Source organism: Manis javanica, chromosome 10 (genome assembly GCF_040802235.1).
Source record: "Manis javanica isolate MJ-LG chromosome 10, MJ_LKY, whole genome shotgun sequence".
Taxonomy (NCBI): domain Eukaryota; kingdom Metazoa; phylum Chordata; class Mammalia; order Pholidota; family Manidae; genus Manis; species Manis javanica.
Genome location: NC_133165.1, coordinates 102703573 through 102716546, shown reverse-complemented (window position 1 = coordinate 102716546; position 12974 = coordinate 102703573). Strand labels below are relative to the sequence as shown.

General features: G+C 42.5%; 1 protein-coding gene across 4 annotated transcripts in view; it reads left to right on the top strand.

The window, feature by feature from the left end:
• The first annotated feature begins 9934 nt into the window (after window positions 1–9934).
• GLT8D2 (glycosyltransferase 8 domain containing 2) overlaps window positions 9935–12974 on the top strand; it is a 35006-nt gene continuing 31966 nt past the window's right edge. For 2 of the 4 annotated variants that reach the window (XM_073213743.1, XM_073213744.1), the window contains exon 1: window positions 9938–10326. The gene's annotated coding sequence lies outside the window, so the exon portion shown is untranslated. Of the gene's footprint in view, window positions 10327–12974 lie in introns of all 4 variants that reach the window. The other 2 variants (XM_073213747.1, XM_073213746.1) reach the window with 2 other exon arrangements.

Below are 12974 nucleotides of genomic sequence, written 5' to 3'. Positions count from 1 at the left end.
CCGGAGAAGAGCTTGCTTAGAGGTTCGAAGTGCCGCGAAATTGGAAAAAGAGAGGGAAGCCTGACTTTGCAGTGGGATGGGGGGGGGCGGTGACGTGCGCGCCGGAGGCGCCCAAGCGTCCAGGGTGCCGGCGAATTTGGGAGGAGTCCCGGGAGTGTGGACCGCGATGCAGGGCTGCGCGCCGGCTGTGGCTAAACACACCCTAGGGAGGGTCCGGGCTAAGCCCGCAAGGGCAAATCAGGTGCATCAGGGATTGGGGTTGCCATGCCGAGTTTAGGGATGTGAGCCGCGAAAGCTTTTTCAGTTTGAGGGTTTTTCATTGCCAAACGCTGTCCTAATTACCTTCTGTGTATTAATTCATGTGATCCACCCAACAATCCAGTAAAATGGGTACCGTTATCTTTTTCGCGGATGGGGAAATGAGGCAACTCTTAAGTCATTCTTCCATGGGCACGTAACAGAAAAGTTTTGGGACTAAGATTAAAACGCGGTGCTTGTGATTCCAGAGCTCCTACGCCTAACCACTATACAGTACTTCCTCCGATCACAGTCACGTAACCCTAATATGGCTGGTTCTCAATGTCAAGTGATGCTGCACAGAATCACATTCAAAGAGATCCAAGTCCTCCTGCAGGGGAAAAAAAGGCTGAAAGCATTTAAAATTCCTACCTCACACTCTTAAGAAGGTACCTAACAGGGAATACACACAATGTACACCAAATTTCCTAAAATTCATTTTTCCTCATCTTTTATAATTTTAAATTTCTCTTATTTGCCTAGCTCATCCTCTCTTCCCTAACTCCCTCAAACCTAAGCATGCCTCCCCACCTTCTCCAATCATCTAAACTTTCTAAGAGGTGATTCTCTTTTTAAAAGGAATTATCAGTATTCTTTTCAGTTCCTGCATCTCAAGTTCTTCCTCTCAATGGTTAATAACCCCGTTTTATAATATGGTGAAGGAGAACTTGGAAAGGGAAGGGAAAGATGGCTGGGAACAAAGAAAGGAAGCTATGAATATTTATGTATTAATGTTTTTCTTTGTCACATAACAGGCTCTTAAACGTTTTTGTAATAAAGTTTTTATGTACTTGAAACAATAATGGAGAAGTTGAGATAAAACAAAGTTTTTCATAAAACTTGAAACATTTAGAGAACTGTACTTAATTCTGAGAGTTTAGGGTTAAGATGTCCAAACTTTTATGACTGGTGCTGTAAGAAGATAGTAGTTTTTTTTTAATGCCCTTATAACAAAAGACTAAGGAATAAATTAATAATTGCAAACCCAATGTTGATTTTCAAATGTAGAAAAATAATAAACAACTGATTTATGATATTTGAAAATCTGAAAAACTGAACTCGGGGAAAGATGAAGGCAAAAATATTAAGACAAAGGAGATTATAGGTTATAACTGGTTGCTTAGCTAAGGAGTTGCAGAACAATGGAGGAAGTATGCATTCATTTCCTAGGACTGCTGTGACAAAGCACCAGGTGGTTGAACACAACAAAAATTTGTTGTCTTAGTTCTAGAGGCCAGAAATCCAAAGTTCAAGTGTCCACAGGGCCATGGTTCCTCTGAAAGCTGTAGAATAGAATGCATCCTTGCCTCTTTTCTACCTGCTAGTAACGGCCATCAATCCTAGGCATTCCTTAGCTTATGGCTGCATCACTCCCATCTCTGATTGGACACCACTGCCTGGTGTTGTCCCTGTGGACTGTCTCTCTTCTCTTCTTATAAGTTCACCAGTCATATTGGATTGGGGCCCATCCTAATGTTCTCATAGTAACTTGATTACATCTGCATGAGCCCTGTGTTCAAATATGGTTACATTCACAGGTATTGGGTGTTAGGACTTCAACATTTGGAGGGAAGGATATAATTTAATACATGATAAAGTGTTTAATCCAATGGGAAAGTTATTTTACCAATACAGCTTTGACTCAGTTCTGTTTAAGTGAGGAGCTTAGACTATGTCCCAATTCTCAAGAAAGAACCTTCAATCTTTGAAACCGAGAAAGAGAGGAGGGAGGCAGAATAGCACCCTAAGGAAGTAAACATATAAGAGGTAGCTACAGAAGGAGACACTTATGATGGAAATGGGGAATGAGTAGCCATTAAGGTCAAAGGGGAACTGGGTGAGGGTAATGTCAAAGAAGCCACAGGTGAAGCAGGTTTCACAGAGGCAGAGGTAGTTATCAAAGCCAAAAGCCAGAGACATCAGATGAGAAAAAAAATGTCTCTCTTGGATTTGCAAATTAGGAAGTTATTAGTGGCCTAGATTAAAATACTCAGGGGAATGGGAGGAAGGAAGGAAGCCAGAGAAGACTGAGAAATGAATAACAAGTAAGGAAGCACAGATAAAATGTGTAGTCAACTTTTTACAGACTTGCCCATGAAAGGAAAGAAAAAACAACAGCCGGTGGGGAGAAATGAGTACAGGGAAGCTGTTCTTGTGATTTTGCATGGGTGAGATTTGAGCACGACTGTGGGCCCAGAGAAAGGATCCTACTGAAAAGGAAAGACTGGAGGAGCAATAGAGACGTCTTAGTCCTTTCAGGCTGCTGTAACAGATTACTACAAACTGGGTGGCTTATTAACAACAGAAATTTATTCCTCACAGCTCTGGAGCCTGGAAGTCTAAGATCAGGGTGCTAGCATGGCCACCTCTTCCTGATTCATAGTTTACACCTTCTGACTGTGTCCTCACAGGGTGAAAGGAGCAAGGAGTTCTCTGGAGCCTCTTATCAAGGCACTGATCCCATTCCTGAGAATTCCACCCTCATGAGCTAAGCACCTCCCCAATTTTCACCTCTTAATATATAATTTTTTGGGGGAAGGATTTCAACATATGAATTTGGAGGGACACACACATGCGGATTGTAACAAGAGAATATGTCATTTGGAAATGCTTTCACAAGTAACAGAGTATCCAACAAATAGTGGCTGAATAAGGCTCTTAATTATCTTGCATGAAGAATCTGGGGTAGGTGGGGCCAGGGTTAGTTCAACAGTTAATGGTGTCATGGTTCTGGGCAGCAGCTATGAACTTCTCTTCGTCTCTCCTTTGTGGTCATAAGAAGGCTGTTGCAACTCTAGGTGTTGTGTCCTCACAACCATGCTCAAAGGCATGAAGCAGGAAGACAGCCAGGAAGGAGAAATATAACTCTTCTTTTACAGGGAGGAAAAGCATCTTACCAAGAAGCCACCCAGCACAACTGCCCTTCAGTTTCATTGGCCAAAACTGGGGCATTTGGCATATTAAGATTACAGGGCTGTAACGACATAAGTGCTAAAATAATAATGGCTTTAAAAGTTTATGTTTCTTCCATATAAATGAATTTTGGATGTGGTAATCCAAAGTCAGCACGGCAGCTGTGTTTCACCAAGTCCTCAGGAATTTGTAGACTTCATGGATTCAAATTCTTCCTTCCAACTCATGGTCCAAGACAGCTGCTCCAGTACTAGCTGTTACACCTACATTCCAGCCAGCAGGAAAGAGTAAGGAAAAGGAATGTTCTCTATCATTCTGGAATCATACAGATTATTTCCGCTTACATCCCATAAGCCATTATTTAGTCATAAGGCCACAGCTAATTGAAGGAAGTTTGGGAAGCACAGTTTTTATTTAGAATGACCATGTGCCCAGCTAATAGTCAAGGTTCTATTCCAGAGAAAAAAGAGGCAATAGGCACTGGGGGTCATTTTGCAGGAAGGTGGCTACAGGAGTCAGGGAAAATGGTGTTTGTTTGTTTGTTTGTTTGTTTTCAGTCTCGGTAATGAGAAGCAGGCAAGGAAGAGGGAGATTGCTAATTAGAGTTGGTTGAGCTAACCAACTAGGCCCGCCTCAGCAAATGTTGAAATCTGATGGGGCAATCCTGGAGGGTCAAGAAAAGATGTATTTAGAGATACACATAGATTTATGTGTATACTGAGGGTTGAATATATTATATTTTTGGATTATAGATTATATAAATATTTATATTATATAAATATATCATAGAAAGCAAAGTTCTGTTGGATAATGCTGCTCTAGCCTTTTGAGGTTACACTAGAGAGGATACCTTCATCTCTCAACACGTTCTCTTCTTCACTCCCACTCCCCCCATTCCAGCACCCATCATATACCTGGACTCTCAATATAACACAGGAGTTAGGGAATTAGGATGTGGCACCCAAGAGGCACAGCCACTCACTAGCTGTGTAGTCTTCGACAAATTGCTTATCCTCCTTGAGCCTCAGATTCTTTGTCTATAAAATGCGGATGGTAATAGCATCGATTTCTTAGTGTATTTTGAAGATCAAATGAGGTCATATATGTAAAGTACTGGCAGTCTTTGCTTTCCGTGGTAGTGTAGCTCTGTAAAAATGACCATGCAAGCTGAAACTCTGCAAAGTGATCTTAATTCTCAGTGGGAAAAATTACAATTGTTCTGCAATCTTTAAAAGTTCATTTTAAAGATTTAAAATGTAAAGATCTATTAAAATATTTTAAACACTCTTACTGGTTTTAAGCATCTAGGGAGATGAAAAAATAGTACACTTAATATTTGTCTTTAAAACTGTAACTTAAAACATTAGAAATATGGAGACTTAAATGGGTTATTTTTTGTATAAAACTTATCCAGGGTAGTTTGAGCAGTGCTTAGTTTCTGGTCATATAACTTGCTGTACGGAGTGAGCATCTTTTCTGTGACCTGACAAATTGTCATACTCCTTTCTAAGTTTGGGTCGGCTTCCCGTATTTTGTCCTTTGCACTTGCAATGTCATGAAACGTCTTTGAGAGTGCCTTTCATGTGAATTTTTTGCCCATCTCACTTCCTCCAGAAATTTTCATCCTGTTCATCACAACCATTTTCCTTCTTTAGGTTCATCAAGTCACCTTTACTAAATTTTTCTGGCTGCATATCTAGAGTTGAATAGTGACAGTGTCCTCCCATGGCAGCTGGTTCTTCTCTACCTCCGTTTACCTATGATTTCAACCTTGCTCCCACCATTATCACTTTGTGTTTCTTTGCTTCAGTTTTAACTCTGTTGGCTAAATCTCTTACCCATTTCTGTGACATGAGTTTATAATGGGGATTAAGGCAGTGACACACTTCCATGCTTTGGTCTCTGTAGATAAACTGAATAACAGATGTCCGGTGACCAATTACTGACAGAATGTCGAAGAAGAAACTTGACTGGTCACTGATCATGATGTGGATCTGTTATTTGCATAGTGATTTTGTGGACTGAAAAGCTAGCAGCAATGCTTGCCCGTTAGCAATTGCAGTTAATATACTGCGCAGCAGGTTTGAAATATGTTGTTGGGGGACTGATGTTATTAAAGTAAATGGTAGTAACTGAAATTTGTGCTGGTGCCATGCAAAGCAAGGACTTACACAATGCATTTAGTAAGTGGTAGATTGTTTTACTTCTATCATCACTATTATTTTCATTCTATTACTACTGTTTCTACTCCTCCTGAGCCATAGGCCACTGAGGATTTAGTCCAAGAGGGAATGACTGGTACTGGTGGGGGCAGGGGGAGGGTGGGTTGTGGGGAGTGTGAGGGGGGAGCTGCAGACAATGCTGTGTTTTCAGCCAAGAGTGTAAATTGCCATGTCCAAGGGATACCTTAATTTCAGTTGAAGACTCAGGCCAAGGGCTTATTGGCAGAGAAGGAGATTTGGGGAGCACCAGCAGGTAGCCAGAACTCAAGAGCAGAAAGCCTGGGCAGACACTGTTCTGAGATGAAGGAAGCATATGGTGTCTGAGAGGCCTGTGCACAGATGGCAGGGCTCCAGCCATGGGTCTTGGCAGAGCTGTGGCCCCAGCATGGAGAGGTCAGCTGCCAAGAGCACAGCAGGTCTCCAAGCCAGGTAGCTTACCCTGGTCACCGAACAGGGAAGTGGAGCAAGAGCCAAGGAAGAAAACCAGTCCTCTTGTGTGGGTGAGAGGGACCCCAGGTGCAAAGCATCAGATGCAGGAGCAATTGCTGCAGCTCAGGGGGTAGCAGGGAAGAGTCCGGAGCACCTAAGCTCAGGTAAGGAGATGACCCATTGTTGAGTCCCACCAGGCAAAAGAAACAAACTGGGGCTTCTGTAGCTGTACTTCCTGCTCCACGAGGGTGATCTTTGGAGTCCGGCGCTGGGAGACAGAGGTAATGGGTAGAGGCTTGTTAGCCTGAGCCAGTGCAGCCATCCACTGTTACTACAGCACGCCTCCTCGTTTCCTTCCCATTGCTTTATCACCCTTCACAGACTTTATATAGGACCTTACTACAAAGCATACACTCAGCCAGGGCAGACCCATGGGGTAAGAAGATAGGACTAACATTTGGCTTTCAACTAATAAGAACTAAACATGGAATAATAATGACTCAGCTGTACATTGTGTTGACTAATAGTACTGCAATTTGAGGTGCGTATAGATCACATAAGACTGCATTCAGGCATTTAACTGAGACCTGACCAAAGTGACTTATTCACATAAGGGTTTCTTTTCCTCCTATACTTCTCATATACTTATATGTTCCATAAGTAGTTCAGGGCTACTATGGCAACTCCCAGTGCCATCAGGGAGACAGTCTCCTCCTCTGTTCTGGCTCTACCCTCCAAATGTGCAGGGCTACTGAATCACACAACGCCAAGAGATCCCAGCCACATTGTACAAGGATACTTTCCATTTGCTTCTACAGATCTTCTCTCCACTCTTCTTCACCTTGGGTGCCCTGAGAGGCTGGCCTAAATGCATTACATCAATTGAGTCCCCCTGCCCTCTGACTTCCAGTTGAATTTGGCCAGTGGGAGGCCAAACAGAGATTGTAAGGTTAGAATAATTCGCTCCCTAGTCCCTTTCATGTGGGCCAAAACAGGGTGTTCCTTTCGGGCAGCCCTGTCCTAACAGCTACCCTCTCCCAGTTGGTAACCACTCGCTTCCTCGGCCTTCAGGGCTAGAGGTGGTAATGGCTCCCTGCAATGGCTAACCCCAGGCCACCCCACCACCTCTTCACCATGCTTCCCTAATGCGGACTATACCTTTTCAAACAGTGCCTTTTCTTCGGTCCCACTATCAGCCCATCAGAGGGGATCATCTGTGCCTTGCAGGACCCTGCCTGACGCAACACCGCTGTCTCCGTGTGACCCCTTGTGGCAGCTTAGCCTGGGCCGTTGAGCCTCAGAGCTGTGCGATGGCTTCTCTCCTTCCAGCCACGGATGCTTGGTTTCAGGCAGGAAGAAAGGGGCACCAAACAGCTCTTTGCCAGGAAAACAACAGCTTTCTAGGAAGTCACAGCCAGCAGGCTTCTGCTCACATGCCACTCTAGCTGCAGGGCATCTGAGGAGATATTTTTAACTAGCAATTGTTGCCTCAAAGAAGCAACATTTGTTTCTATTTGAAGGGAAGAAGCACAGATGGTTATTAAGTAGGCTACCAGCAGTGTTTGCAACTGTCATATCTCAGTTGGACTTTATAAAGAAAGTTAGAAATAACTTACTGTTAGAGTTCCTTTCCGTAGTTCATACCTTAGGGTGTCTTCATGTAATAATAATAGTAACTTCTACGTATTGAGTCCTTACTGAGTACTTTGTATGAGTGATGTCTTACAACCCTCAGGAGAGTCCTGAGGCTTCCCAACTTTATAGATGTGGAAACTGAGGGTGAGGTTTTGAGTAACGTGTAAGTGTAATGTCTGAGCTAGTGCTAGGTCTGTCTGTCTGTCTCCAGAGCCCAGGCTGGTAGTGCACTTAATAAGTGTGTCCCTTCTATCCTGTGTCTCTTTCTCTTCTCCTCAGTTCCTCCCCAGGAAAGAATCTGTGCATACAGTGTGAAAATCTACATCATAGATAATAAGCCTCTTGTATCCTCAGAACATTACTCAGCATAAATAAAGGAGAAAGAAGCTGGATTTGGAGATAGTAGGGGGTCAGAAAGAGAGTATGCAAAGAGAGATTTGGGTCCATATGGAAGTTAATATGAATAATAACAAGCAAAATCTGTGGGGAAAAATGTAATTATTTCAATTCTGAGCCCCCTCAGGAGCATTTGGTTGTCATACTCTGAACCTATAGTCACCAGCTCTTACACTGAATCAGGCATTTGAACACTGAGAAAACCCAGTCTTTGGAGGAAACTGGAGTGGGCAGGAGTCAGCTTGGAGTTCTCCCCACCACGATGCCTTGGGACATGTCTAAGGGAATATCCTGCTGCTCCTGACAGCACATAATTCTGGAAGGGTAGTGGCAAGCTCTGAGCCAGGAAATGTTGATGTTTTCGCTCATGTGGATGCAGTAAGGACTGAAACAGTATTTTCAGCATACCTGTGCCACCACTGAACCTTGTGACTTTCCCAGGTGATCAATGTATAAAATATATCTTTGTAGCAACTAAAAATAAATGTCTTGCAACCCTGTCTGTTAGCTAAATCACCGAGTAAAGCTATGGTTTAAAAAAGAGTACCTCTTGCTAGGAATAAAAGCAAAAGAGGAAATAACATAACATCAAGCCTGCTCCAAAGAAAAATGACACACTTGCTGGATTGTGTGAGAGCTTTTGCATAGGAGTATATAAGGAAATGCCACCAGGGCAGCCGATAATTCTTCACAAACAGTGACTTGATGCTGATGGGTGTTAAGTGAAGAATGCACTAACTACCTATGTAAAATAGCCCTAGAGTCGCAGCTAGAAACCCTAGTATTTGAAACATGCCTCAAGTAAGAAACAGTTGAGATGCATTTTACAGCAATTCCAGTCCTGGCTTCATCACTAACTCGCTTTGAGAACTTGGACTTAAACTTGCTCAAAACTTCAGTTTGCTAATATGGAAACTGGAGCTAACAACATCTCCTCGATTTACCAAACAGGAATGTTGTGAGAATAAAACAAAATAGAAGATGGGAAAAGGCTTTGTTGCTGTTCAAATGGAAGCTATTCATGCTACTCCAACTCTCCAAGTTCAAGTATGAAAAAACCCACTAAATCCTTTAGCTCTGTACTGTTCAATACAGTAGCCACTAGCCATGTCGGCTGTTGAGTACTTAAAATGTGACTTGTACAGCTAAGTACTTGACTTTTAACTTTTACTTTGTTTAATGAATTTAAACAGAAAATCTGATACTTGATTCAGTTATTGGAAAATGTTTATGTTTGGGACAACCTGAGTATATGGACTCACTTTTTAAACTGTTGATTTTATGCAATTTAAATACGTATCAATTGTTTCTAATGAAACTTTAGTGTTTGAATTCAGATGTGCTACAGGTGTATAATACACATCAGATTTCAGACTTAATGCCAAAAAAATGTAAAATGTCTTGTTAATAATGTTTTGTATTAGTACGTGTTGAAATATTATTTTGCACAGATTGGGTTAAATAAAATATTTCATTAAAATCAATTTTACTTCTTTGTACTTTTCTTAAAGTGACTACTAGAAAATTCAAAATTACAATGTAGTTTGCAGTTATTTCTATTGGGCCACACACCTTAGAAGTGAGTAGTGAGCCAGAGGGATCCTCATTCCCTTACAGGTACTAGAGAGGAAGGCCAGTGCAGAAATAAATTCCATGATCCCAGGCAAAGGGCTGACACCATTTCCTGGGTTTCTGAGAATTAATGGCAGAAACACAGAACAGCACAGAGCTGGGTGGGGTTGATTCCCTGCCTGATTCCTTTCCATGTTCAGGCTCAAAACACCATTTTGAAACTTCCGTCACTATCTTTGCTTTGGTAGAATGAGACAGTAATTGTTATTTTGGGCTTTGATTTGGGGACGATAGCATTTTAACGACTAGGAGAAGCTAGTGGCAGTGAAGATACTCTTAAAGTCAGACAGAACTTAAATTTTTCACGTATGCTCTTTCAAAGTTTACCTCTTGGTAGAAATTCACCGTCTAACCATTTGCTTTTCTCCTGTTTTGAATCTTTTCCTCCAGAGCAGCCCTGTTTTCTAAGTGATTTGCATGCAGACTGCTGGAGCAGGATGCGAGAGGAAGTCTGGCATCTAAGTCGGCCTGCCAAGCACATCTGGAAGTGGTTTCGGGGCCGCCTCCCTCCGCCAGCGCAACGCCAGGATTCCCAGCTGCTGGGCGCAGGGGTGGAAGAAACCTCGAACCGCTCCAAAGTCAACGCAAACAAAAGGGGTGGGGTGGGGGAAGAATACAAACTTGAAAACGTAACATTGGCCTTGGGGCTCTCCAGCCCTTTGGGGTTTCCGATGGGATCTTAGGAGCAGCTGAAGCAGCAGCAGCGGGAAGCGCAGATCCCGGGGCCAGCCACGATTCGAAAGCTTTGCCTTGCAGCTCTTCTGGACGAAGGAGCCCAAATCCTGCCTTCACCGTTCACCAGGTAAACAGAAATTTACGATCGGTGGCAGCCTTTCCATCTTACTGTGGCCCTCCTGCAGCACTCCTTTATTTTGCTATAGTCTCAAAAAGTAAATTAGAAGTAGGCTGTCGCACACAATCTCTGCTTCAGGAGTCCCCCCAGCCTATGTTTGTAGCATGCCAAATGGAACTTTTTTTTTCTGCCGTCAGCAAATTCAAGAGACTCAATGTACAAGTTTATCACATCCTGGACTGCTTTAACAGACCTGGGTTTATCTGCCCCTGACCCCCTACCAAATAGTGTGATTTACTATTTTCAGTTTTTAAGCTCAGAAATCAGCAGTTAGCTAGGAGGGGGATAATGCTAGCATTTTAATGCAGGTATGTTTCTGAGCTACAGAAGGTTTAACTGAGATGTGATTCATGTTTTTGGAATCTGTCCTAGGAAGCTGTTCCAATCCCCTCCCCCCCAAAAAAACTGGCAATCGTAGAAACTTAGAAGAGGCTTATTGTAAATATAGTAGTCACAGTGTTTGAGTTGAAAATGCTTTTTTAAAAACATTTTTAAAGCGTAACATTCAAAGTTATGTCTGATTATGCTCACTTTCTGAGCTAATGTAATTCATTGGATAAGCCTGGTGTATAGCCTGAAACATTACTTATGACATAAGAAGGTATAGTTAACACAAGAGTAAAAAGACACAGAGGAAGAAATTTGTGATGATATTTATACATGAATCTATCTGAACACATGTGCTGTGGAAAAGAACTCAATCCTCTAGCTGTTGGGCCCTGTGCAGCCAAATATCCAACGTGACATTGGTTGGCTGGTTTTATTTTTTCCTCCAAATGTCTTGGTGTTTCATTTCTGCAGAGTATCATTTCCGGGTTGCGTAATGCAATTCCAGTCCTCCATCCAAGGCAGTTAGTAGAGAGCAGGGCAGTGCAGGGTGAGAATGTGGACTTTGGGGACAGACTCACAGAGCTAAATCTGCACTGCCACTTACAAGCTGTATAAGCTTTAACTCAAGCTTTAACTTATCTGTGCCTCTATTTCCTCATCTGTAAAATGGGAATTGAGTGACATCATATGTGTAAAGGACATAACACAGGATCTGCAGGGTAGTGAGTTTGGCATGTCTGGCGGTGCTGCTGCTGATGACGGTGATGATGAACCGTGAGCATGCATCCTGACTTGGGCACTGCCCTGCTTTTGGCACATTGTTCCCTCTGATAGTCAGGTCACCCAAATGTTCATTTCCTCATGTGTTGTCTCTCCAGGGCCCTGCTTTCTTCCTTTCTCCCTTCAAACACCCCTCCTCCACCCTTTTTATTCCACTCCGGCTTCCTTTATTTCTTCTTTGCTCTCCCCCTTTTCTTGCTGAGGGAAAAACATGCTTATTAAGCCACAGCCCTCATAGTTTTCATTTCTGGTTCTGAGGGAGCATGATTCTGAATACGTCTTTTGTTCCAGCATTTGCCAAAAAATGTTCTAAAGAACATAATCCTGTTGGAAAAATACGCTCTGTGAACTATATCACCTTCTCAGAAATCTCAAGGCCTAATGACAAATTAAAGGTCCTGAGAAGTCCTGCAGTAGAGAAATCTGCTTAAGGTTAACCCCTGAACCATTTTATCATTTAACATTGATGAACATTTTTCAGAGCACACTAGGCAGTATCCGATTCTGGCCACATTTGTTTTCATTTTGGTTTCTCTTATGGACATTCTACTTCATACCTCCCCTGGTGAACACCTGGGAACATCTTGTTCTTCCTCGTTTAGTTAAGGACATATGATCGATCACACGTGCCATATGGAAATATGGAAAATCTGGCCCATAGTGGACAGCTGGGATCAGTACACTTTTTCTGCAAAGGGCCAGAGAGGTGGCTTTGCAGACCATATGGTCTACATTACAACTACTCAACATAGCCATGGACAAAACATCAAAGAATAAGCCTGGTTATGTTTCAGTACAATTTTATTTGTAAAAACCAGTGGTGGATAGGATTTGGCCTGAGTACCAGAGTTAGTTGACACCTAGTCTAATGGCATTTTGTGAAAAAAATGCTTCATTCCAACTCAGGCAAAAGCAAGCTAGTGCTCCCCAAACTGAAGACTCCCTCATCTGGCTTCCCTGTCCTGTATATTTTAGTGGATTTTGAGTAGACTTTTCATGCAATAGCAAAAAGGTAAGAAGGCCAGATTTGTTTTGTTAAAGACCAAATTCCTGACCTTGTCCTTCTTTCTCGTTTCTTCAGGGGAGCCCATGCTCTTGGCCTGTTGGTGGCCCTGTAGCCTGCATGGTTTAAGACAAAGTGCCCTATTAAATGTGTTTTATGCATGTGGGAAGTTCAGGGTGAGAGTCTTCTGGAATTAAGTTAAATCACAGAGCTTGTGTCAGTTGTGTGACACATAATGGTAACAATCAGCGGTGGAAAGTGGTTGGCTGTGGCATCTATTAAGGTGGTTAAGAATGTGAATTTGGCAGACTGCCTGGGTATGAATCTCTGCCACTTGTTGTTTGGGTCACCCTTGGCAGGTCCCTTAACCATCCTGATTTTAAGTTTCCTTATCAGTAAATTGGCAATAATAACCTTCTAGGTTTGTTATACGATAATCAGATTAATTATTATATGTAAAGGTCTTAAAACAATGCCTGGCACA